We start from the raw sequence: 25,242 nt of genomic DNA on the forward strand, positions 1-25,242 counted from the left end.
TATAGCCCTGATTAGCCAATGAAAAGGGTAGCTCGTACGCCAATTACCATTTTTCTCTTTTGTTAGTGTTGATGTGCCACCCCAAGGCTTCAGCTTGGAGCAGAGCTTGTACAGCAGCTGTTCTCATACTGGCCAGGGTTGGCACAGTGTAGTTTAGTGTTTGGGCAGTGGTAGCAGAGACCTTGTCATCCCATAGTGGCATGTATTGTAGTAGGGTCACATGTGTTGCAGGGAAGTCTTTGGAGCAGTTTCTAGATGTGATTTAGGAGTTTTCTTGCTTTGTATAAAACCTCCAAATGTGACGGGCCTATCTGGAGATTCTGTTTGCTATCTGGTTTGTTTATTTTGGGGGGGTGGGAGGGAGTGAGGGTAGATTTCTTCAGTTTAAACAAGCATAGTGAGTTCTCTTTATTTGCGACTAAGAACAATTGATGATAAACAAGTTGATACTGGAATTGCAAATGACAAATCCTAAAAAATGGAGATGTAGGACAGGAGAAGCCATTATCCTAGGTTAGTTGGTGAAACTAGTTATTAGTTAGCAAAACATCTTGCCAAACTGTTAACTGGACTTCAGGGTACAGACCTGACTGCTATTAAGGGAAATGATGGGGGAGCTGCAGAATGTTGGCATGTGTCTGGTCACTTCTTAGGCAGTTGTGTTGGTGCTAAACTACATAGGTTCAAATCCTGGTTCAGAGTATTTTACTGTGTGACCAGGTGCCTCACCTGAACATAGAAATGCTAATCATTTCTACTTCTTAGGATTATTAGGAGGCTTAAACAACTCATACATGGAAAACAGTATCATAGAAGTGTTGAAACTGAGCCATTGCAAACTGCAAAGTCCTGCAAGAGAGCAATTAAGTCAGACTAAAGGAAGCTGGTTTGAAAGCAGTGGGAAGAAAACAGCCTTGCTAAGAGAAACTCTTTTTGCAATCTGTATAGTCTGGGTGGATTGAGAGTTGCAAGGCTTAGAGTCTGCTGACTTGAGAAAACCTACCATAATTGAAACAACCAAAGGGCCCAGCAGCATCTGTACCAGGAGCTGAGATTAGAGGTTGTGGTCTTGTAAAAATAAAATTTAAGATGTTGCTTTCCCACTTCAAATGATGGCTTTGAATTGACAATAGCCAGTAAGGTAGGGAGAAGGGACTGGACAGAGCCCCAGATACCACCTGCTTCAAGACAAAATGCTCAGCTTAAAGACCATGAGTAAGATCTTTGTGTTGACTTGAGCATGGAATGTACAGGTATCCTAATTCTTTTCTGCCTTTGTATGGCAGGTAATTGGTTAAGGGTAGATAACCTGGCCTTTTAGCTGTAGGTCAGCAGCATGTAGGGCCTCATGTACCTAATCAAGAAACTGCATTTCACCCAGATACTTTGGACCGGAAGAGACTTGAAGTCCTCTTCCGTAGGTTGGGAGTGAGTGCCCTTAAAGTTTATGTATGGGGAGAACAATGAATATTGGGGGAGAACCAGAGAGGTCAACAGTGGCAGATAGCACATATCCCCAAACTACTCCTCCTCCCCTTACGCCTCTCTTTTAAAGGCTGGAAAAATTCTTATGTGGAGCTAGGAGTGGACATGTGCCATTTCTAGCCAATGAGGTGTAAGTGGTAATGTAGGTTACATTTAGGTAGTTTTACAAATGCTTTTTACTTTTCCAGTTAAGCCATGACAGCCATTTAGTGAACTTCAGGTGATCAGCCAACATGCCAGGGATTGTGGGAGGAAAGGCCTGGTCACTTTAGTGAGGTGCTGCAAAGCCCTAGGTATAACTCTTCTGGGTGAGAAACTGAGCCATTGTCTGGTGGTCTCTTAGGCTTGAAGGCAAATTTACCTCTTGCTGATACAGTCTGTCTGCTTCCCAAAATGTGTGCAATCAGAAGCGGGGGATGGGAGGGTTTGCAGATAATTAAAAATCACCTATTAGTATAAAACTTTGCAGTCTATATTTTCTCATAGTTTGCTTTTCCTATAAGTAGTCCCTACCTAAGCTAAAAGAGTATTCAGTTTCTTAGTTCATTTGAATTCAACAGCATTTTTTTGTCAATTACTATATGTATAAGTATTGCTTTTAGTACTAGGAATAAAAAAATGAATAAGGTAGTAATTCTTGCTTTCAGAGATTATAGTTTATTTCAGAGAGACAGACACACAAAGGCAACACAGTACAAGGTAAAGCATGCTAAAACAAGATGTGGCTTGACTGAGCTTTTTAGGGTTAATGACAGTTTTTGTCTCTAGTTCCGGCATCTGGTACACAATACTGGTATCTTGGCAGTAAATCTGCTGATCATATATAATAAAGCCTAATATGCTAAGTGTCCAGTCATCTGTTCAGCCAATCAAAACGTAATCCTATCTAATAATAGACAAACATGGTAATTAACCGTACCTCCGACACGCTTCCCATTGGCTAATCAGGGTGATATGAAAATTAACTGCCAACCAAGATGGTGGCCAGCAGTCAGGCAGCTGAAGCGAACAGGAGGCTTGCTTGCTCCAGTGAAGGAGGAAGCCAAGGTTCCACGCCTGCCGCTGCTGTGCTCTTAGCTTGCACTCTAAGCAACTATGTTGCAATTATAGAAGCTAAACAAAGCCCATGCTTTCAGCCAGCCGGCCTAGTTGGAGTTGCAACAGTGTTTCAATTATAGAACCCAAACAAACCAGATACCTGCTTTCAGTAGCCCAGATCTCAGAGCTGGAGCCAAGCCTCAGAGCTAAAGCCAGCTTTCAGTTCCAGTGACAGCCATAGAAGGTAAATAAATCCCAGAATAAAAAGAAAAGAAAAAAAGAAGAGGTTGGGAGCTTCAGTCACCCGCCAGCCTGAAAACGGCCCTCACCCCCTCACCCAGACTGGCCAGGCACCCCAGTGGGGACCCCCACCCTGAAGGGGGTGTAACCAGCTGCAAACAGCCATGATCCCCTCATCCAGGCTGGCCAGGCACCCCAGTGGGGACCCCCACCCTGAAGCGGTGTGACCAGCTGCAAACAGCCATCATCCCCTCATCCAGGCTGGCCAGGCACCCAAGTGGGACCCCTACCCTGATCCAGGACACCCTTGAGGGCAAACCAGCCAGCCCCCACCCATGCACCAGGCCTCTATCCCATATAGTAAAAGGGTTATATGCCTCCCAACCCGGGATCAGCAGAGCCGCGAGGCCTCCTGGCACCGGGATCAGCAGAGCAACGAGGCCTCCCAGCACCAGGATCAGCGGAGCAGTGAGGCCTCACTGCCCCTGTGTCAAGTGGAGCCGCGAGGCCTCCTGACCCCTGGAGCAGTGTGACGGGGCAGCGCCCAAACCCCCTGATCGCCCTGCGGCTCTGTGACGGGGCAGGGCCACAACCTCCCTATCCACCCTGCTCTTCATGATAGGGGAAGGCGCCCCAACCCCCTGATCAGCCCTGCTCTGTGCCTGATAGGGGGGAGCTCCCCAACCCCCTGATCAGCCCTGCTCTGTGTGTGACAGGGTGCGGCGCCCCAACTGCCCCCCCCCCATGGGCCCTGCTCTGTGTGTGATGGCGTGGAGTCATAACCTCCCCATTGGCCCTGCCCTGAGTGTGACGGGGGAGTGCCCCAACCCCCTGATGGGCCCTGTTCTGTGGGTGACAGGGGGCGGTGCCCCAACCCCCTGATCCGCCCTGCTCTGTGTGACGGGGTGGTGCCCCAACCACCCTGATGGGCCCTGCTCTGTGCGTGACGGGGGCAGTGCCCCAACCCCCTGATTGGCCCTGCTCTGTGCGTGACAGGGGGTGGCGCCGCAACCTCCCCATCGACCCTGCCTTGAGTGTGACGGGGCAGCGCCCCAACCCCCCAATCAGCCCTACCCTGAGCGTGACTGGGGGTGGCATCGCAACCTCCCGATCCGCCCTGCTTTGTGTGTGACCGGGGGCGGCGCCCCAACTCCCCAATCAGCCCTGCCCTGAGCCCGACCAGGGGCTGCACCTAGGGATTGGACCTGCCCTCTGCCACCCGGGAGCAGGCCTAAGCCAGCAGGGTGTTATCTCCTGAGGGGTCCCAGACTGTGAGAGGGCACAAGTGGGGCTGAGGGACACACACACCCCCCCCTCCCCACCAGTGCACAAATTTTTGTGCACCGGGCCTCTAGTATGCTAATAATATGCTAAGGCCGCTCAACCACTTGCTATGATGTGCACTGACCACCAGGCGGCAGATGCTCCAACTGGTAGGTTAGCTTGCTGCTGGGGTCTGGCCAATCGGGACTGAGCTATACGGGCCAGACATGCCCTTGAGCCCTCCTGTGGTTCCTCCCTGCCTGGCCAACCTCTTGCGTCCCTCCCCAGCCCCAATCATGCACTGGTGGGGTCCCTTGGCCTGGCTTGAGCCCTCTCACAATCCGGGACCCCTTGGGGGATGTTGGAGAGCTGGTTTCAGCCCAATCCTGCAGGCCAGGCTGAGGAACCCCACTGGTGCACGAATTCGTATACTGGGCCTCTAGCATGTATATAATACTGAGAGCTCAGAGATGACTGAGCAGATTTGTTAGGAGTGGTAAAGTCTAAGGTGTCAATCAAGAAGAGGTTATTTTGCTAGGTCTTGAAGGAAGAGTAGGGATTGCCAGCTGGAAGGCAAGAGGAGGGCTTTCCAGATGGAACTGCAGGGGAAAAACTAAGGGTTAATGGCACCATTCCTGTCTGTCATTGCTGCCTTGTGGTCTTCAAACACTGGACTAGTTCTGATTTGATTTCTATTACTCTTCTACCATATTTTTTAAAAATAAACTTTAGTACATCACTGTAACAATAGTACAATTCCCTTACACTGAATTTCCTGTATTACTAATATCATACATCAGTATGCTACATCTGTCATCATGAACCAATATTAACACATTATATATTTTATAGGATATATATATTATTAGATATTAGACCAGCCATGGGCAAACTACGGCCCGCGGGCCGGATCCGGCCTGTTTGAAATGAATAAAACTATTGAAAAAAAAGACCGCACCCTTTTATGTAATGATGTTTACTTTGAATTTATATTAGTTCACACAAACACTCCATCCATGCTTTTGTTCCGGCCCTCCGGTCCAGTTTAAGAACCCATTGTGGCCCTCGAGTCAAAAAGTTTGCCCACCCCTGTATTAGACACTATTCAGAATTCCTTAGTGTCTACCTAGAGTTCTTTTTCTATTTTAGGATCCCATTTAGGCTAGTACATTCCATTTATTTAGACTTATTTTGTTAGGCTCCTCTTGGCTATGATAGTTTCTTAGACTTCCCTGTTTTTGAAAACTTTGAGAGTTTTGGTACTAGTCAAGTATTTTGTAAAATGTCCCTCAGTTGGGATTTTCTTGATGTTTTTCTCATGGTCATACTGGGATAATGTTTTTCTGGAGAGGAGACTACAGAGGAGAAATGCCATTCTCATCACACAATATCAAGGGTAACACTATAAACATGTCACCATGGATGTTTACATTGATCAACTGACTGAGGTAGTATTTTTTGGGTTCTCTACTGTAAGTTACTCTTTCTTCCTTTACATGCGCTACTCTGGAAGAAAGTCACTATGTACACATAGTGTGCTCACACTGAGGAATGGGTGTTATGTTCCACCTCCTTAAGGTGGAGTAGCTATATATTGTTTGGAATTCTGATACGAGATTTGTCTATTCCCCCTCCCCCATTTATTTATTCAATTTATATCAGTATGAACTTATGGATATTTATCTTTTACTCCAATATTACTTTATTTTGTGGCTTCAGTTGTTTCAGCTTTGGCTATTGGAAACTTTTTCAGTTGGCAACTGGATCCCTTTGGCCTTTGACATCCCCCTTCTGGTGTAGTGTTTGATGGTTGTTTGTTCTTAGCATTTCCTTACTCCCTGCCCCAGGCTCATCTTGTCTATTTCCTGCCCCAGTCCTAGAATTAGCCTTTTTCCAAGGCTGGAGAATGGTATTAGGAACCAAGATCTGAGCATTAAGTGTGCTCACCAATACTGGGGTGTTCTTGCTTTTAGACCTTTCCTGAGCTAACAGAGCAAGGAAATATATATGTGTAGAATAATCCATGCATATGTGACCATCTGTATATTAAGGTAAACATGAGTTGACACTGATGTTTCCAACTCTGATTCCTTGCTACATGCATCATCTTGCCTCTTCCCCCTTGCTTATCTGTAACCTCCCATTCCAACAGTGAGAAGCCCAACTCCCGCCTTCTGCCATCCATTTACTTAATTGTTCAATTCGAATACATACATGCATAGCACTTTCAGAATCGTTGACCCATATCCTTGTGAGAAATGACTTTATCAACCTGAGTACAGTGCCTAAGGTACAGTTTATCATGCCTTTAAAGTCTAACAGACTTCACTTGTTTCCAAAACTACTTAGTCAATACTTTATTCCCTGACCCCACCCTTCAGTAAGGTATGTGTTTGTAATACATTTAGAATTATTTGTCACATTCTGCTTTCAACTTGGGATTCCCAACCAACTAAATGAGTTTTTAAAAATGTATATATATTAAGGTTTTCTCTTTGAGCTGTAAAGTTTTAGAGGTTTGACTAATGCTTTAATGTCTTATATTCACCATTACTGTATCATACCCTAAAAACATTCCCTGTGCTGTATCCAAATCTTTCCCCCTCCTCATGCCTGGCAACTACTTCTCTGTTTACTATCTCTATAGTTTTGTCTTTTCCAGAATGTCATATTATTGGAATCATATAATATACAGCCTTTTCAGATTGGCTTTCTTCACTTAGCATTGTGCTTTGTAGAGTCATCCATGTCTTTTTGTGGCTTAATAACTTGTTTTGTTTTGTTTTACAGCTTGTTTTTTATTGGTGATTAATCTGTTTTCTGGATTTACCACACTTTTTTCATTCCCCTATTAAAGGACATCTTGGTCACTTCCCATTTGGGATGATTATGAGTAAAGCTGCTGTAAACATTTGTGTGCAGTTTTTTTGTGGACATCAGTTTGTACATTAGTTGGGTACATATCTAGGAGTGTGATTGCTGGATTGTATGGTTAGACTGTTCAGTTTTGCCTTTCCCATATTTTATTTTTTTAATAATTCTTTATTGTTGGAAGTATTACATATGTCCCCTTTTTTCCCTAATGACCCTCTCCAGCCTGTCCCTGCCCCCACCCCAGGCCTTCACCACCCTGTTGTCTGTGTCCATGGGTTATGCATAGATGCATACATACAAGGCCTTTGCTTCTCCCATATTTTCTAACTCTTCCTGTAATGGCTACTTTTTTGAAGCATATAAACATTCTTAAATTTCTTCCTTCTTTAGGGGAAAAAAGTCAAACCCTTGAATTTTTAGCTTGGTCTACTTCCCAGGACTCCTACTCCTTTTCACAGCTAGGCTTTTCAAAGAATCACCTACACTCACTGTCACCTCTTCATCCCACACTTAAGGAATGGGGACTATGAGTTAGACCTCTACTTCCTCCAGACCTCCTCAATTGCTGTTAAAGATCATCTAATGGGATCTGGTTAGTTCTCTTTCTTCACCTTTTATGGCATTTGACGCAGTATAACCACTCCTTTCCTGAAGCCTGTGACCACTCTTCCTGTCAGTGTTTCCCTTAACTCTCGCCCTTCACCCTCTTCCTAGATGAGTTTACCTATCATCTTGGCCTTTAGTTTCTACTATGACTAACACGTATCTTTATCTCAGTCTATTACAGTTTCAGATCTGTATGCCTATTAAATGTTCCCCACCCACCTCAAACACACCCCAAACTGCACTTGTTACCATTGGTAGCTAGTTATAGAGAGCAAGAATTGATATGTTACATACTCTGACTTAATTCCAGGAAAAGAAACCATGATATACAACTGGCTCTGCTGAGAATAACATACAAAACGTAATAATATAAATGCTAATTGGTTTTCTAATGTTGCTTCATGACTGATTTGAAAGAATGAATAGAGAGGGACAGGAAAGGGTGTTCGAAGGCTAAACTTTACATTTTCTACGAAGTTAGGGGATTATTAAAATTCTCTTTGTCTCTCCCATATTGGATTCTCTGTGCTGGATCCTACCTCTTCATTTTTTTTTATTTATTTCTTTTTTAATTTCCTTGCTCCTTTTGGTGAAACTTATCCTCTGGTAGTTTCCTGAAAAAAGAAATGAGAAATACATTTTTTTTGAGAACTTGCATCTGAAAATATCTTAATTCTGTCATCATACTTAATTGATAATTTGACTAAATATGTAATTCTTGGTTAAGAAACATTTTCCCTCAAAATTTTGAAGGCATTGCTACATTGTCCTCTTCCTATATTGCTTGGAAGAAAATCAATGCCATTCTTTATGATCTATTTTTCTAGTCTCTGGAGGGTTTTGGAGCCTCAAGTTTTGTGATTATGTGTCTTGATCAACATCTGTTTATGCTGCTGGGTATTAGGAATGCACTCTTTCCATCTGGAAATTCATGTTCTTTGAATTCATACGCTGTAAATTTTTTATAATATATATTTTTTTAATTAAATCTTTATTGTTCAGATTATTACAGTTGTTCCTCTTCCCCCCCCCCCATAGCTCCCCTCCACCCGGTTCCCACCCCACCCTCTGCCCTTACACCCCTGCCCACTGTCCTCAACCATAGGTGTACGATTTTTGTCCACACTCTTCCCGCACCCCCCACACCCCTTCCCCTCCCCCCCCCGCCGAGAATAGTCAGTCCACTACATTTATATGCCCCTGATTCTATTATATTCACCCGTTTATTCTGTTCATCAGATTATTTATTCACTTGATTTTTAGATTCACTTGTTGATGTGTATTTGTTGTTCATAATTTGTATCTTTACTTTTTCTTCTTTTCCTCTTCTTAAAGGATACCTTTCAGCATTTCATATAATACTGGTTTGGTGGTGATGAACTTTTTCTTATCTGTGAAGCTCTTTATCTGACCTTCAATTCTGAATGATAGCTTTGCTGGGTAGAGTAATCTTGGTTGTAGGTTCTTGGCATTCATCACTTTGAATATTTCTTGCCACCCCCTTCTGGCCTGCATGGTTTCTGTTGAGAAATCAGCTGACAGTCATATGGGTATTCTCTTGTAGGTAACTGACTGTTTTTCTCTTGCTGCTTTTAAGATTCTCTCTTTGTCTTTTGCTCTTGGCATTTTAATTATGATGTGTCTTGGTGTGGTCCTCTTTGGATTCCTTTTGTTTGAGGTTCTCTGTGCTTCCTGGACTTATAAATCTATTTCTTTCACCAGGTAGGGGAAGTTTTCTGTCATTATTTCTTCAAATAGGTTTTCAATATCTTGGTCTTTCTCTTCTTCTGGCACCCCCATAATTTGGATGTTGGTACACTTGAAGTTGTCCCAGAGGCTCCTTACACTATCTTCATATTTTTGGATTCTTTTTTCTTTTTGTTTTTCCGGTTAGGTGTTTTTTGCTTCTTCGTATTTCAAATCTTTGACTTGATTCTTGCAATCCTCTAGTCTGTTGTTGGAACTCCGTATAATATTCTTTATTTCAGTCAGTGTATGCTTAATTTCTAGTTGGTCCTTTTTCATAACCTCGAAGGTCTCACTAGATTTCTTGAGGGTCTTACTAAATTTATCAGCGGTTTCTAGAAAATTCTTGAAAAACCTTAAAAGTGTGGTCTTGAACTCTATATCCAGTAGTTTGCTTTCTTCCATTTCTGTCATTTGTGACCTGTTTCTTTGTCTCTGCATTTTTTATGCTTCGCTGTGTTGATAGAGTGGCTTTCTGTGCTAGGTGTCCTATAGGGCCCAGTGACTCAGCCTCCCCAAATTACACTCTTGGTGCACCCCTTTGTGGGCTGTGTGCACAGTCTTGTTGTAGTTAAGCCTTGATTGTTATAGGTATCACTGGTAGGAATTGACCTCCAGGCCAATTGTCTGTGAGAATCAGCTGTGTCTACAGTGGGAGAACTTCTGTGCTGGAGACACCCTTCTGGGGCAAGACTTGCTTCAGTGGGGCTTTGGTGCTCACTGAGTCTGCCCCCTGAATGTGTCCCTTATGGATCTGAGGAGTTGTAATCTGGATGGTTCCACTCTGAACACTGGGTACACTGGCTCTTGGATCTCTAAGGAGGTGCTAATTTAGCCTCTGCCTGAGGCTACCCAGCAGGAGCTACGGAGAAATCTGCAGATTCCTCTTCTTTGTTTGGGATTTGGAGGTGCCCAGATGAGGCCCAGCTGTGAAGCAATGCAAGCTTCTGTGGGGCCTTGGGCCTTCTTTTGGTTGTTCTGGATCTCTCTGACCCAACTGCAGTTTGTTAGGTAATTTTCAGATTGCAAATGGCCAGGCCATTCAAATGCAAAAGCCTCTGCGCACAGCTTGGGTGGGGCGAGGTCTCAGGGAATCAACAGGGCAGAGCAAGCAGCTATGGCTGATCCTCAGCCCTGCCCTAAGAGGCCCCGGTCTTAGTGTCCTGGTAATCGCTGCAAGCATCTCTGAGAGAATGCTGCCCTCGTGTTCCGACTAATGCCAGACAGTCCAGTTTCTCCCCGTTATGAGTCTGATTCCCCAGAGACTCGCCTGGAACTGGAGTTCAGAGCAGTCGGGAGATTCAGACTCCCTCCCGATTGAAAAACACAACTGCGTCCTCAGTTGCCAGCCCTTTCCACGTGTACCTCCGTACCTCATCACTTTACTTCTGCACCTCCTCTGAGTCTCAGTGTGCTTTTCTCTTTCCTTCTAGTTGTAGAATTTCCACTCAGCCAGCCTTCCTGTGGTTCTGGACGATGTCTGTTTTGTCTTTTAGTTGTATTTTTGAAGTGGTTGTGCAAGGCAGCAATTTCCGGTGTTTACCTATGCCGCCATCTTGGTTTTTCTCCCATAATATTTATTTAATAATTTCCTCTCCTTCATAATATCTTCATTGTATCTTTACCTGGAGCTTTTATTAATCAGTTTATTTCTAGACTGGTCTTTCTATCTTTTTTATTTGCTGACCTCTAATCAATAAGATATAGAAGTGCTGAGTCCTGGAGCAGGACCTTAAGAGTCTAGATATATCTAAATTATAGGGCTGCATGTATGTTTTTTTTAAATATATTTTTATTGATTTCAGAGAAGAAGGGAGAGGGAGAGAGAGAAACATCAATGATGAGAGAGAATTATTGATTGGCTGCCTTCGCATGCCCTGCACGGGATTGAGCCCACAACCGAGGCATGTTCCCTGACCAGGAATTGAACCGTGACCTCCTGGTTCATTGGTTGATGCTCAACCACTGAGCTACATGGGGCCAGTCTGTTTTATTTTTTAAAGCATGATATTCTAAGGATTTTTAGATCTTTTGAAGACCAGTGAATTTAATAATGACATTTTATATAAATGCACATATGTTGACAATATAGAAAAAAATAGTAATTTCCTTACAGAAATGTATTCTTCTTACCCAGTTCTGTTATTAAGATAATTGTTAAGTGAAGAGCAACACATAAACCCTATTCTGTGAAATGCTGTTTAGTAAGCCTCCTTTGTTTCTTATATCAAGCTAGACAGTTACAAAATAGATTTAATGTTTTAAAAGTAACCTGTTAGGTTAGGTGGCTCAGGAGGCGGCGCAAGAAATAGAGTCCAGTGAATCAGAAAAGAAAGGAAAGGAAAAGGTTTATTCTGCGTCCCCGGGAGACCCACGTACCCCCAGGACAGGGCACGTGGATTCACGCCAACAGGGAGGGGGGCACTTTTTTTATACTGCAGTTGGGTGAGGGGCGGGGACATGAGCTGAGGTATTCTCTGCCGCAGGGGATGGGCGGGGGTATTCAGAAGAAGTCCCTATCTGTGTGGGGGTATGTGGATTCAGGGAGAAGAAGCTGGTATCTGTGTCTGGCACGTTGATCTGTGAGAAATTCCAGGGTAAGTTCATTATCTCATCACATGCCTGCATGCATCCGAACCTGGGCTCTCTCCGACCTAACATAACCCAAAACTTTTTTTTTACAGTGTGAGAACAGGAAAGATTAAGGAAATATTTTATGGGTTCATACAACTATGATAACAAAAGAAAACAGTGTTGTTACATTATTGTCCCTTTAAAAGTTATAAGGTCTGCAGATATTTTTAAATATGTTTCAGGACACCAGCTACTTCCAGATTTGGTAACAGCTGGGTTTTTTTCTTTAGCAACCACCTTTCCCCTCCTCTGCACTCTCACACGATATTAAAAATACCTCTTCCTCTGCCTGGTGCACTTTTCTCCCATTGATGAAGTGTCCTTTTCAACGTTTCTGATAAGCTAAGGCACTGTCCCCCATGGAAGGGTTCATAGCAGAGCCTGTGGGACAGGTGTGTGGCTTTTGAAACTAGGAGTTACATGAAGGGAGGAAGTTGGTGCACAGTAATGGAGTGGCTAAGGGAATATTATTACCGATTTATCTTGGAAAAACAAGGAACAAATAGAATCAAAATCTGATAATTTGAAAAAAGTCTTAAGTTAGCAAAGACACACTTGGCAGTTATTTACAGTACTGTTTTTAGGGTCATAATTAAGAACGAAAAAAACAAAACCATACTGATGCTGTATCACTTCAGTAATAAACTGATGGCAAGTCAGTAAACCATCTTAGATGAGTATGGATATATAGGTATCTTATGAGGAGCCAACTGTATTGAGTCATAGTTATTACTGAAATTTGGGTTAAAAAGTAACTTTAGGGTTATAAAACTATTCTCAGTTTTTAACTTTAGTCATATTAATAATAAAGTCACTAAGTGCTCAAAGACTCAGCAAATTATAACAGCCCCCTTCCCCACCAATCCTGTTTCCCAAAGAAAAATGTTGCACTCTTGTAACTGTCTTTTTATGGTATTTATTTTCCTATTTTTAACTCCATTGCTTATAGTCCTATTTCTTGATTTATTATTTTTAAACATTTTTCTAATGATTTTTTTGTTATCGGAGAGAGGAGGATTTATTCAGCTCTCTAAACTGAACTGTTCATGTCCCATTTCTCCTCCTCAATTCTTCTAATATATTTGCATCAAATTTTACTTTAACAAAATATATTTCCCTAGGAACTTCATGAGAATTGTTTTTTTGGTAAAGTAATAGTCACTGCTAACTTACTAGTACATAAGTATAATTCATGTATGATCCAGGTAATATATTATGATTATTTTCTTATATAACTTTTGGGTTTTCCTAGAATCCTATCTAATAAAAGAGAAACCTAGTAATTAGCCGTACCTCTGCTACCCTTCCCATTGGCTAATCAGGGCGATATGCAAATTAACTGCCAGCCAAGATGGCGGCTGGCAGCCAGGCAGATTGAAGCGAACATGAGGCTTGCTTGCTTCAGTGACGGAGGAAGCTAACGTTCCCCGCCTGCTGCTGCCGGCCTCGGAGCTTGCAGTTTGAAACATTGTTAAATACAGACGCTAAACAAAACCCAGAAACCTGCTTTCAGCCAGCCGGGATCTCAGAGCTGGAGTTGAAACAGTGTTTCGATTATAGAACCCAAACAAACCAGATACCTGCTTTCAGCAGCGGAGGCCTAAGAGCTGGAGCCACGCCTCAGAGCTAAAGCTGGCCCAGAATAAAAAAAAAATAAAAAAAGGAGCGGTTGGGAGCTTCAGTCACCTGCCAGCCTGAAAACAGCCCTCAGCCCCTCACCCAGACTGGCCAGGCACCCCAGTGGGGAACCCCACCCTGAAGGGTGTGTGACCAGCTGCAAACAGCCATCATCCCCTCATCCAGGCTGGCCAGGCACCCCAGTGGGGACCCCTACCCTGATCCAGGACAGCCTTCAGGGCAAACCAGCCAGCCCCCACCCATGCACCAGGCCTCTATCCTATATAGTAAAAGGGTAATATGCCTCCCAGCACCGGGATCAGTGGAGCTGCGAGGCCTCCCGGCACCGGGATCAGCGTGACAGGGGGCAGCGCCCAAACCCCCTGATCGCCCTGCTGATCTGTGTGTGACAGGTGGTGGGGCCACAACCTCCCTATCGGCCCTGCTCTGTTTGTGACAGGGGAAGGTGCCCCAACCCCCTGATCGGCCCTGCTCTGTGCCTGATAGGGGGGAGCTCCCCAACCCCCTGATCACCCTGCGGCTCTGTGTGTGACAGGGTGCGGCGCCCCAACCCCCCCCCCCACACACACACACGGGCCCTGCTCTGTGTGTGACAGGGTAGAGCCATAACCTCCCCATTGTCCCTGCCCTGAGTGTGACAGGGTGCGGCGCCCCAACCCCCTGATCCGCCCTCTGTGTGTGACAGGGGGCAGTGCCCCAACTCCCCTATCGGCCCTACTCTGTGAGTAACAGGGGGGAGCTCCTCAACGCCCTGATCGGCTCTGCTCTGTGCGTGACAGGGGGGAGCTCCCCAAACCCCTGACCGACCCTGCTCTGTGCGTGACAGGGTATAGAGCCCCAACCACCCTGATGGGCCCTGCTCTGTGAGTGACAGGGGTCAGTGCTCCAACCTCCTGATTGGCCCTGCTCTGTGCGTGACAGGGGGTGGCGCCGCAACCTCCCTATCGACCCTGCCTTGAGTGTGACAGGGGGCGGTGCCCCAACCCCCCAATCGGCCCTACCCTGAGCGTGACTGGGGGTGGCATCGCAACCTCCCGATCCGCCCTGCTCTGTGCATGACAGGGGGCGGCGCCCCAACTCCGCAATCCGCCCTGCTCTGAGCCACCCCAGAGCAAAAGAAACCATCAACAAAACAACGAGAAAACCCACTGTGTGGGAAAACATATTTGCCAATGTCATATCTGATAAGGGCCTAATCTCCAAAATTTATAGGGAACTCATACAACTTAACAAAAGGAAGATAAACAATCCAATCAAAAAATGGGCAAAGGACCTAAATAGACACCTTTCAAAAGAGGACATTCAGAAAGCCAAGAGACATATGAAAACATGCTCAAAGTCACTAATCATCCGAGAGATGCAAATCAAAACAACAATGAGGTACCATCTCACACCTGTCAGACTGGCTATCATCAACAAATCAACAAACGACAAGTGCTGGAGAGGATGTGGAGAAAAAGGAACACTTGTGCACTGCTGGTGGGAATGCAGACTGGTGCAGCCACTATGGAAGACAGTATGGAGTTTCCTTAAAAAACTGAAAATGGAACTCCCATTTGACCCTGTGATCCCACTTCTAGGAATATACCCCAAGAAACCAGAAACACCAATCAGAAAGGATATATGCACCCCTATGTTCATAGCAGCACAATTCACCATAGCTAAGATCTGGAAACAGCCTAAGTGCCCATCAGTAGATGAATGGATTAGAAAACTGTGGTACATCTATACGATGGAATACTATGCTGCTGTAAAAAGGAAGGAACTCTTACCATTTGCAATGTCATGGATGGAACTGGAGAGCATTATGCTAAGTGAAATAAGCCAGTCAATAAAGGGAAAATACCACATGATCTCACTCATTCATGGACAATAGAGACCATTATAAACTTTTGAACAATAATAGATACAGAGGCAGAGCTGCCTCAAACAGATTGTCAAACTGCAGCGGGAAGGCCGGGGAGGGTTGGGGGGCAGGAGGTAGGAGGGTAAGAGATCAACTAAAGGACTTGTATGCATGCATATAAGCATAACCAATGGACATAAGACACTGGGGAATAGGGGAGGCTAGGGGACTGTCTAGGGCGGGGGGATAAAATGGACACATATGTAATACCCTTTGTAATACTTTAAGCAATAAAAAAAAATAAAAAAAATAAATAAAACATATTTTTATTGATTTCAGAGAGGAAGGAAGAGGGAGAGACAGAAACATCAATGATGAGAGAGAATCATTGATCGGCTGCCTTCTGCACACCCCACACTGGAGATTGAGCTCGCAACCTGTGCATATGCCCCGACCGGGAATCCAATCGTGATCTCCTGGTTCATAAGTCGATGCTCAAACACTGAGCCACACCGGCCAGGCAACATTTGGTCATTTTGAAGAGAACTGAAGTCTTTAAAACCACCCTCTCTGTACAGGATCACTGGGGTAACATGACATGGCCCACTTCTTTTTCCCCCCTGCCCCTAGAAAGCACATTTTCTGCTTCCCAGCACCCAAGTTACAATTCTGTGTAATGAGATGGAAATAGAAATGTCTGAGGTCTTTCAGGGAAACCTTTTACTTTCCTGGTGAAAGGGAAAGATGACCTAGTGCTGCTTCTTTGTCCCAGTTCAGCCTTGAGTGATGTGGCCCTGATGCCTGGAGATGCAGCAGTGGTCAGACTGTGGGCAAGAATGCCACGTACCATGGCACAGATTCACTGCACCAGCCCTGGACTGCTTACCTCCGGACTTCCTACACCAGAAAGAAGCCCTTTCTTGTTTAAGTAGATTCAGGTTTCTGTTACTTATGGACAGACAAACCTAACTGATATAGAATTGGTATCTGAAAATTAGTGACTCCCAGGATCATTTTTAAATTTAATACAGGACTTAGGAAGAATTGTTTAATTGTATTTTAACACATGTTTAGTACAGTCTTAAATATGGTGCCTGCTGGCCAGCTCAGGGGGGTGGGGATGGGGGTGGGAGCAAATTCAGAAAAGGAACAATGGCCTCTGCCAGCATGTTTGGGAGGAAGCTGTCATGTCTTCCCTACCCACCCCACCCCCACTTGCCTCCCCCAGGTCTTGGCCCGATGCTGGACAATTCAGTTCCTCCCCATTTGTCTCTGGTGCCTTTCAAGCTGCTGCCCCAGCACTGGAGCTCAGGATTGAGTCTGATTGCTGGCAGAGGATCCAATAGAAGATACCAGGACCGGCAAGAAGATATGTGCCTAAGTCTGTAAATGCAGAGTCTCCACCCCACCCCATCCACCAACACCGACACTGCTGTGAGCACGATACACTTCTATGCAAAGCCACTGACATCTGCCAGTTGTTTCTTCCAGCAACTTCCCTCTCTGATACAGGTGGGCAGCATGCCAAACACTCACTCTTAGAGCATCCCTCATTGAAGGTGAACCCTGACAGGTCATTAGCTCTCAGAGGCATGCACTTCTTCTTTAAAATATATTTTTATTGATTTCAGAGAGAAAGGGAAAGATATAAACATCAATGAGAAGAGAGAATCATGGATCGGCTGCCTTCTGCATGCCCCCTATTGGGGATTGAGCCCACAACCCAGGCATGTGCCCTGACTAGAAATCAAACCCTGACCTCCTGGTTCATAGGTGGACACTCAACCACTGAGCCATGCCGGCTGGCCGGGCAAGGCATGCACTTCTTAAATAAACATCTATTCTTCCTTTTCTTTCTGTGTATCAAACACTGAGTCACAGAACAGGAAATAGAGAAGACCTGATTTTAAACAAATGTTTACTGAGTATTTTCTGAGAATTGATAGAACCAGTGACACAAAGAGGGACGGGACGTATTTGGAGTCCAAGCCACACAGAAAAATGAATCCATATTCAGCAGCAAAGGTAGCTTTGTGATCGACTGACTCATTCATTCAACAGTTAAGCATCTACAGTGAACCAGGCTCTTGGAGCTGAAGATAAAAAATGAATGTCATAGCTCTAAGCTTTGAGGAGCACAGTCCTCCAAACATCCATCCTTCATCCATCCAGTAAATGTTCATTTATCTGCTCAGTACCCGGCAGGCTCAGAGCACATGTCTTGAGAGGAAACATTCCATAAAAAGGATTGTGCACAGTCACTCTGCTTTTGAATAGTATCACAGATGCCAGAAGTTGGATTCAGGGAGAAATAAAATGAGTGGGGGACCTGGCCTGGGGCACTTCAGAGGGTCTGCCAACAAGAATGGCCAGGCTCTCTCCCTGTGGGGTGACCAGACCCTCCGGTGCAACATGGGCCACCAGCCTCTCCCTCTTATTTCGTGTCTGACTAAGCACTTTCCCTGGAGGCGGTGTTTTCCTGTTTAAATCCCTATTTGCTTAGGGTGTTTGTCTCTTGTCAGTCTTCCCAGTGCCCTTGAGAGCTTGTTTGGAGGTTCTAGCAGGGGAGCGCAGCTACTCATATACCCTTGACCGAAGACCGGTCCTCTCCTGGGGGGGGGGGGGGGGGGGGAAGGTCGTCCTCTTCGACCGAGCGCGCAGCTTCGGGAGGGACGCACATGGATCGGTGAGGGAGGAGGGACACCCGCCTAGCCAGCCAGATCAGCCGAATCAACCCTGGCGATCAATGGGGTGACAGATGTCGCAGCCAGATCGCCCTCACATCCCCAGTGCCCTTATTTCATCTCCTTTTGCTTCCCAATCTGCCTTTCTCTCTCTTATTCAGAGAACTGTAATGTCAGGCCTGGCACGTCCCCTTCAAGGGCTCTAAGTCACTTTGAAGTAGAGATTACCAGGCCCAGAGAAGGGAAGGGGCTTGCCCAAGGTGAGCAAGTGTGTTGGTGATAGGAGTAGGCACTAGATCAGTGATGGCGAACCTTTTGAGCTTGGCGTCTCAGCAATTTGAAAAACCCTAACTTAACTCTGGTGCCGTGTCACATATAGAAATTCTTTTATATTTGCAACCATAGTAAAACAAAGACTTATATTTTTGATATTTATTTTATATATTTAAATGCCATTTAACAAAGAAAAATCAACCAAAAAAATGAGTTCGCGTGTCACCTCTGACACACTTGTCATAGGTTCCATCACTGCACTAGATTCAGATCTCCTGATTCCTGACCCTTCTGGTAGAATGCACCAGTTCTGCCTTGATGAAGCCCAGGGGACAAGCTGCTCTTCTGAACCATGACTATCTTTCTGAACAGCCCACACCCTTCCTCAGAACCACTCTCTCCCAGCTCGGAACTCACAGATTCCGTGGGAGCGGCCTTGTTCCCTGGGGACCTCCCTGCGGGCCCGCAGCTGTGTTGTCTTATCCTGTGGTTAGGATGTTCTGCTTTTCATCCCGAGTAATCAGTATTCTTTCAGAAAATTACCCTTTTGCCTAAGTTCTTTTGAGCTAGATATCTGCCCTTTAGAGCCCTGAGTTCTGATGATCTCTTCCAGTGGTTCTCAACCTTCTGGCCCTTTAAATACAGTCCCTCATGTTGTGACCCAACCATAAAATTATTTTCGTTGCTACTTCATAACTGTAATGTTGCTACTATTATGAATCATAATGTAAATATCTGATATGCAGGATGGTCTTAGACGACCCCTGTGAAAGGGTCGTTCGACCGCCAAAGGAGTCGCGACCCACAAGTTGAGAACCGCTGTAAGACTTAGGCACTAATGAAGTGCCCTTCATGGACTGATTTTGACTCTTTTTCTTTAATCCTCCACAGGCCTGTCCCTCTCTCTAGTCATTAGCTGTCCTTCCATCTGTGCAGCCTGTGCCTGAGGAAACTGCACAATGGCCAGGCCAAAGCCCTGAACACAATTATTGATGCCTCCAGAACATGACACCATTTAGAAATTAATTCCCTGGCCAATTCTTGGAGCCAAGGCTAAGTAAGCAACAAATGCTTTGTAATAGTTTAAAAGCTTATCTCCCATCTGGAAACTCCCTTGTGGCAGATCTGTAATTTAGGTTTCTCTTTAGTTTTAAACATTTAATTGCAAAAATAATATAACCCACAATTCAGAAGGCCTGGAAAACCATTATTATGTGTTTTTTCGCCATCCTAATGAGGGTCTTTCTGGTCTGTAAGTAACCTTAGTGCTGTAGGACAGGACCTCCAGCTTGCTGGTAATAACATAATTGTAACTTGATTAGGTAAGTTTCTTTTAACCCTGGAAAAGTTTATATAAACAGAGGAATGTGAAGCAAATTCAACTCAGGCTTTTGCTATTTTGGAGTTAAGTTTAGGTGACCTGTATCTGTTTGGTATTTTAAGAACTTGCAATTTTAAGAGAATGTGATGAATTTGAGTATCCAATGGACTGATCTTGTGATTCTAGTTTTAAAAATGTAATTGAGTAGACCAAGTATGTCAAACTCAAAGGCTAACACAGGCCTAATAAACAAGGTTTAAGTTTATGTGGGCCATAAAAGAACAAAAGCTTCAATTTTCATAGAAATATAGGTTTATTTATATAGAGACATGCTGAATACAAAGGGCTGAAATAAATGAGTAATCATTAATGTAAAATAATAGAACATTTTAATAAAAATTAATATTTTTTCTTGAATATTAGCCTATCAGACACCGAATAATTGCACAAATTAATAAGCATAACGCAAGTAAACCTATTTTTCTTGTTCTCCGAAAGCAAAATATTTCCTGTTGCGCACACCAAACAAGTTAGTCCAAGACTAATGATGTGGCAATCGGCTGCTAAAATATTTGCTACTAGTATTAGTGGAGAGAAATGGTGCGCATGCACGTAAGGCGTGTAAGGGAAATGAATGCAACACGATTATAGTAATCAGTCATTAGCAAACTGTAGTTGTAGTTCATTATTAATAATTATGTATAACAGGGTGGAGAAACCAAGATGGCGGCATAGGTAAACACCAGAGATTGCTGCCTCACACAACCACTTCAAAAATACAATTAAAAGATGGGACGGACATCACCCAGAACCACAGGAAGGCTGGCTGCGGGGAAATTCTACAACTAGAAGGAAAGAGAAAAGCATACCGAGACTCAGAGGAGGCACAGTGCGGAAAATACAAAGGTGTGGAGGTGTGTGCGGAGTGGGCTGGCGACTGAGGGCGCAGTTATCTGTTTCAATTGGGAGGGAGTCTCAGGCTCTGAGCTCCAGTTCCGGGCAAGTCTCTGGGGACCTAGACTGAAACGGGAGAAGCGGGCATCGGTTGGAACTCGAGGGCAGCTTTCTCTCCGAGGTACTTGCAGCGGTTGCTGGGACTCTGAGAGGCAGAGCCTCTGGGGACGGGACTGAGAGCAGTCATAACTGTTCACTCCGCCAGCCCTGTTGATCCCCTGGGACCCGCCCTGCCCAAGCCTTGCACAGAGGCATTTGCGGGATAGCCTCAGGCAAAGGCTAGATTAGCACCCCCCCTAGAGGACAGAAGTTCTCCCACTGCAGACACAGCTGATTCTCACAGCCAGTTGGCCTGGCAGTCAAATCCCCCCCAGTATTACTTACAACAATCAAGGTTTAACTACAATAAGATTGCTCACAAAGACCACAAGGGGGTGCACCAAGAAAGCATAAAAAATGTGGAGACAACGAAACAGGACAAAATGACAGAAATGGAGGATATAGAGTTCAAAACCACACTTTTAAGGTCTCTCAAGAACTGTCTAGAAGCCGCCAATAAACTTAGTAAGGCCTTCGAAAAGACTGGTGAGACCGCCGATAAATATAGTGAGATCCTCAAGAAATGTAATGAGACCCTCGATGTTGTGATAAAGAACCAACTAGAAATTAAGCATACACTGACTGAAATAAAGAATATTATACAGACTCCCAACAGCAGACCAGAGGAGTGCAAGAATCAAGTCAAAGATTTGAAATGCCAAGAAGCAAAAAACACCCAACCAGAAAAGCAAAATGAAAAAAGAATCCGAAAATACGAAGATAGTGTAAGGAGCCTCTGGGACAGCTTCAAGTGTACCAACATCTGAATTATAGGGGTGCCAGAAGATGAGAGAGAGCAAGATATTGAAAACCTATTTGAAGAAATAATGACAGAAAACTTCCCCTACCTGGTGAAAGAAATAGACTTACAAGTCCAGGAAGCGCAGAGAACCCCAAACAAAAGGAATCCAAAGAGGACCACACCAAGACACATCATAATTAAAATGCCAAGAGCAAAATACAAAGAGATAGCAGCAAGAGAAAGAAACTCAGCAAGAGAAAGAAACTCAGTTACCTACAAGGGAATACGCATACGACTGTCAGCTGATTTCTCAACAGAAACTTTGCAAGCCAGAAGGGAGTGGCAAGAAATATTCAAAGTGATGAATACCAAGAACCTACAACCAAGATTACTTTATCCAGCAAAGCTATCATTCAGAATTGAAGGTCAGATAAAGAGCTTCACAGATAAGGAAAAGCTAAAGGAGTTCATCACCACCAAACCAGTATTATATGAAATGCTGAAAGGTATCCTTTAAGAAGAAGAAGAAGAAGAAGAAGGTAAAGATACAAATTATGAACAACAAATACGCATCTATCAACAAGTGAATCTAAGAAGCAAGTGAATAAATCATCTCATGAACAGAATGAACTGGTGATTATAATAGAATCAGGGACATAGAAAGGGAATGGACTGACTATTCTTGGGGGGGGGGCGAGAGGGGTGTGGGAGATGCGGGAAAAGACTGGACAAAAATCGTGCACCTATGGATGAGGACAGTGGGTGGGGAGTGAGGGTGGAGGGTGGGGTGAGAACTGGGAGGAGGGGAGTTATGGGGGGAAAAAAGAGGAACAAATGTAATAATCTGAACAATAAGGTTTAATTAAAAAATAATTATGTATAACAGGATGTTGTAAAAATTAAGTTATGAAATGTTTATTAAAAATTTTTTTTACATACCATTATATTGGCTGGGCTGCAAAAATATTTGTTGTGGGCCACATGCAGCCTGCCAGCCGCGAGTTTGACATGCTTGGTATAGATTTGTCATTTAAATTAAAAGGTGCAATACAATTCTATTAAGATTGTAAGCAGTATGAGAACATTTAAGGCAACTTAGGATTCACCATATGTAGTTGGTTAAGAACTTGGGAAGGCTTGTGAGCAAACAAGTATTCTAAATGATAAAGTGTTAACTTCGTAAATGTGGTTTAAAATTGTTAAGGCATTTTAAATAACTAAATTTTTGAATGGGACCACTTTTCAAGGTTTCTTAACAGTTTTATATGTTACTGTTTTTATCAAATAAAGTTATAAGTAGACTAAAGCAGTTTAAGTTCGATCTAAAAGGTTAAGGAAAACCTAACATTTTAAATTTGAATAAAATATTAATTGAAAATAAAAATAATTTTAAGCAGTTGTTTTTGTGTGTGTGTGTGTGTGTGTGTGTATATATATATATATATATATATATATATATATATATGGGGCCCGGTGCACGAAAATCGTGCACTGGGTGGCGGGGGGGAGTGTCCCTCAGCCCAGCCTGCCCCCTCTCACATACTGGGAGCCCTCAGGCGTTGACCCCCATCACCCTCCAATCGCAGGATCGGCCCCTTGCCCAGGCCTAACGCCTCTGGCCTAGGCGTCGGGCCCGGGCAGTGGGGACCCGCAGCTGCAGCGGCCCCACGATCGTGGGCTTCGCTTTAGGCCCAGGCAAGGGGCCCCTAGCTCCCGGGACTGCCAGCTTCGACCGTGCCCAGCTCCCATCGCTGGCTCCACCCCTACTTCCTGCTATCACTGGCCAGGACGGAAAAGGCGCCTGATTCTCCGGTCATGGCTGGGGGGCAGGGCAAAGGCGGCCCCAGGGCCACCTTTGCCCTGCCCCCCAGCTCTTAGCTCCCCCCTGGGTTTCTAATCACTGTCAGTGGCAGGGGGCTTCTTCCTGCTTTCCCTTTCGCCTCCCTGCATTGTGCCTACATATGCAAATTAACCGCCATCTTGTTGGCAGTTAACTGCCAATCTTAGTTGGCAGTTAATTTGCATATAGCCCTGATTAGCCAATGAAAAGGGTAGCTCGTACGCCAATTACCATTTTTCTATTTTATTAGTGTTGATATTTCAGTAAAAATATACAGCATGTTTTCCTAATGTTAGAAATTCAGTATTTATTTTTTTAAGCAGTCATTTGCTCCTTACATTCTGTCAACAACTAATATTCTCTACATTTTACAGATTGGGAAACAGAGGCAGAGGAAGGAATCAGTGGCCAGAGTGGAGGCACCAGGAGGCAAAACAAGAGCCAACGCTGCACTTGGTCACACGGTCCCACCTCTCCCCACTGGCCTGGCTTGCCCACTGTTTAGTTGGCCTCTAAAGTGTCCTTATTACAGGTAAAGTGAAACCCCACAATGAAGAATCACCCTTTATCTCCAGAAGTGATTATGTGACTAATTTGAAATCTCTGTGACTCCTTGTTTTCCTCTTCAGCATCAATTCTAGGACCATAATGGGGGTGGAAAGCTACCACTTGGCGTGAGAAGTTTAGTCTGAATTCTGGGAAAGAGGCAGCCTGGCTCCTTAACCGTAAATAGGTCATTAAGAACAAGAACAAGTGGATGTTTCTCCCTCCCCCCACCCCCTCTATCCCCTTTCCTCTTTCTCTCTAAAAACAACTTTAGAAAAAGACTAAATAGATTGGGATTGAATGGCCCTCAGTCCCAGCTGAGCCAACCCTCTGAGGACTGTGACGTCCCACCCGGAGGACAAGGACAGGAGGAGAGAACACAGCTCCCTGGAGAAGGGCAGTGCGGCACAGTGGGAACAGTGGCATTGGTCAGGAGGCCTGCATTTACGTCTCTGATCTGCCTTTGGCCGAGCAGCCAGGGCAAACCACTTCCTCTAGCTGAGGCCAGCTCCATCATCAGTGAAATGGGGTGAATGTTTGCCTCTGCTTGAGTCAAAAATTTGTCAGAGTGTTACGAAAAAAAGAGAAAGCTCTTTGTAACATTAAAAAAAAACAAGGCCTGATTATATATTGATGGGAATGGGCTTCAGAAGAGCAGGCCAGTTACATTTTGAGTCCTTTAGAGCTCTGATATTTCCAATGGCTCTGTTTGCAATCCAGCCCCATCATTGGGCTCAGGGGGTGTCAGAGGCCTGAGTTAGAGCCTGTGAACAGCTTGTAAAGGACTACCACTGACTTTGTAACCTCATCTCAGCTCCTCTTTCCTTCTGGCTCAGGGCACATGTTCCCAAGTGCCCCAGCTATAACTGCTTGGAGTGTGCAAAGTTGCAAGGACAGTTGAACATGGACTTTGCATCAAGGACATTAATCAAGGATTTGAAAATAATTGCCTCCAATAGCCCTGCCTGAGTAGTTCAGTTAGTTAGAGCATCATCCTAATAAGCCAAGGTTGTGGGTTCAATCTCCAGTCAGGGCACATACAAGAATCAACCAATGAGTGCATGTGGAACAAATAGGTCTCTCTTTCTCTTTCTCCTCTCTCTCTCCCTCTCCCTCTCTCTCTCTCCATTTCTCCCTCTCTCCCTCTCTCCCTCCCTCTCCCTAAAAATCAATGAATAAAAATTAAATATAAAAAAGGAATTGCCTCCTGGAAACTAAATCCTGATTTCTGAAAATTCAGCAGAAAGGGAGGATAATTACATTCCAATACAGTCAGGGCTGCACACAGAAGTAGAGTTTAAATAGGAGGATTGTCCTAGCCGGTTTGGCTCAGGGGATTGAGCGTCAGCCCATGGACTAAGGAGTCGAGTTTGATTCCAGTCAAGGGCACGGTACCTCAGTTGCAGGCTCGAT

At 44.6% G+C, this 25,242-nt stretch overlaps 1 long non-coding RNA gene across 2 annotated transcripts; it reads left to right on the forward strand.

The window, feature by feature from the left end:
• The first annotated feature begins 15,717 nt into the window (after positions 1–15,717).
• Positions 15,718–24,659, forward strand: LOC132215433 (uncharacterized). Of its 2 annotated transcripts, XR_009448521.1 has the most exons (4): positions 15,718–16,882; positions 19,219–19,384; positions 23,658–23,815; positions 23,913–24,659. It is a non-coding gene; the product is annotated as an uncharacterized LOC132215433 (long non-coding RNA). The 2 variants fall into 2 exon arrangements; XR_009448522.1 differs by having other exon boundaries at positions 23,658–24,659.
• Positions 24,660–25,242: the final 583 nt, after the last annotated feature.

Source organism: Myotis daubentonii, chromosome 1 (assembly GCF_963259705.1).
Source record: "Myotis daubentonii chromosome 1, mMyoDau2.1, whole genome shotgun sequence".
NCBI lineage: Eukaryota > Metazoa > Chordata > Mammalia > Chiroptera > Vespertilionidae > Myotis > Myotis daubentonii.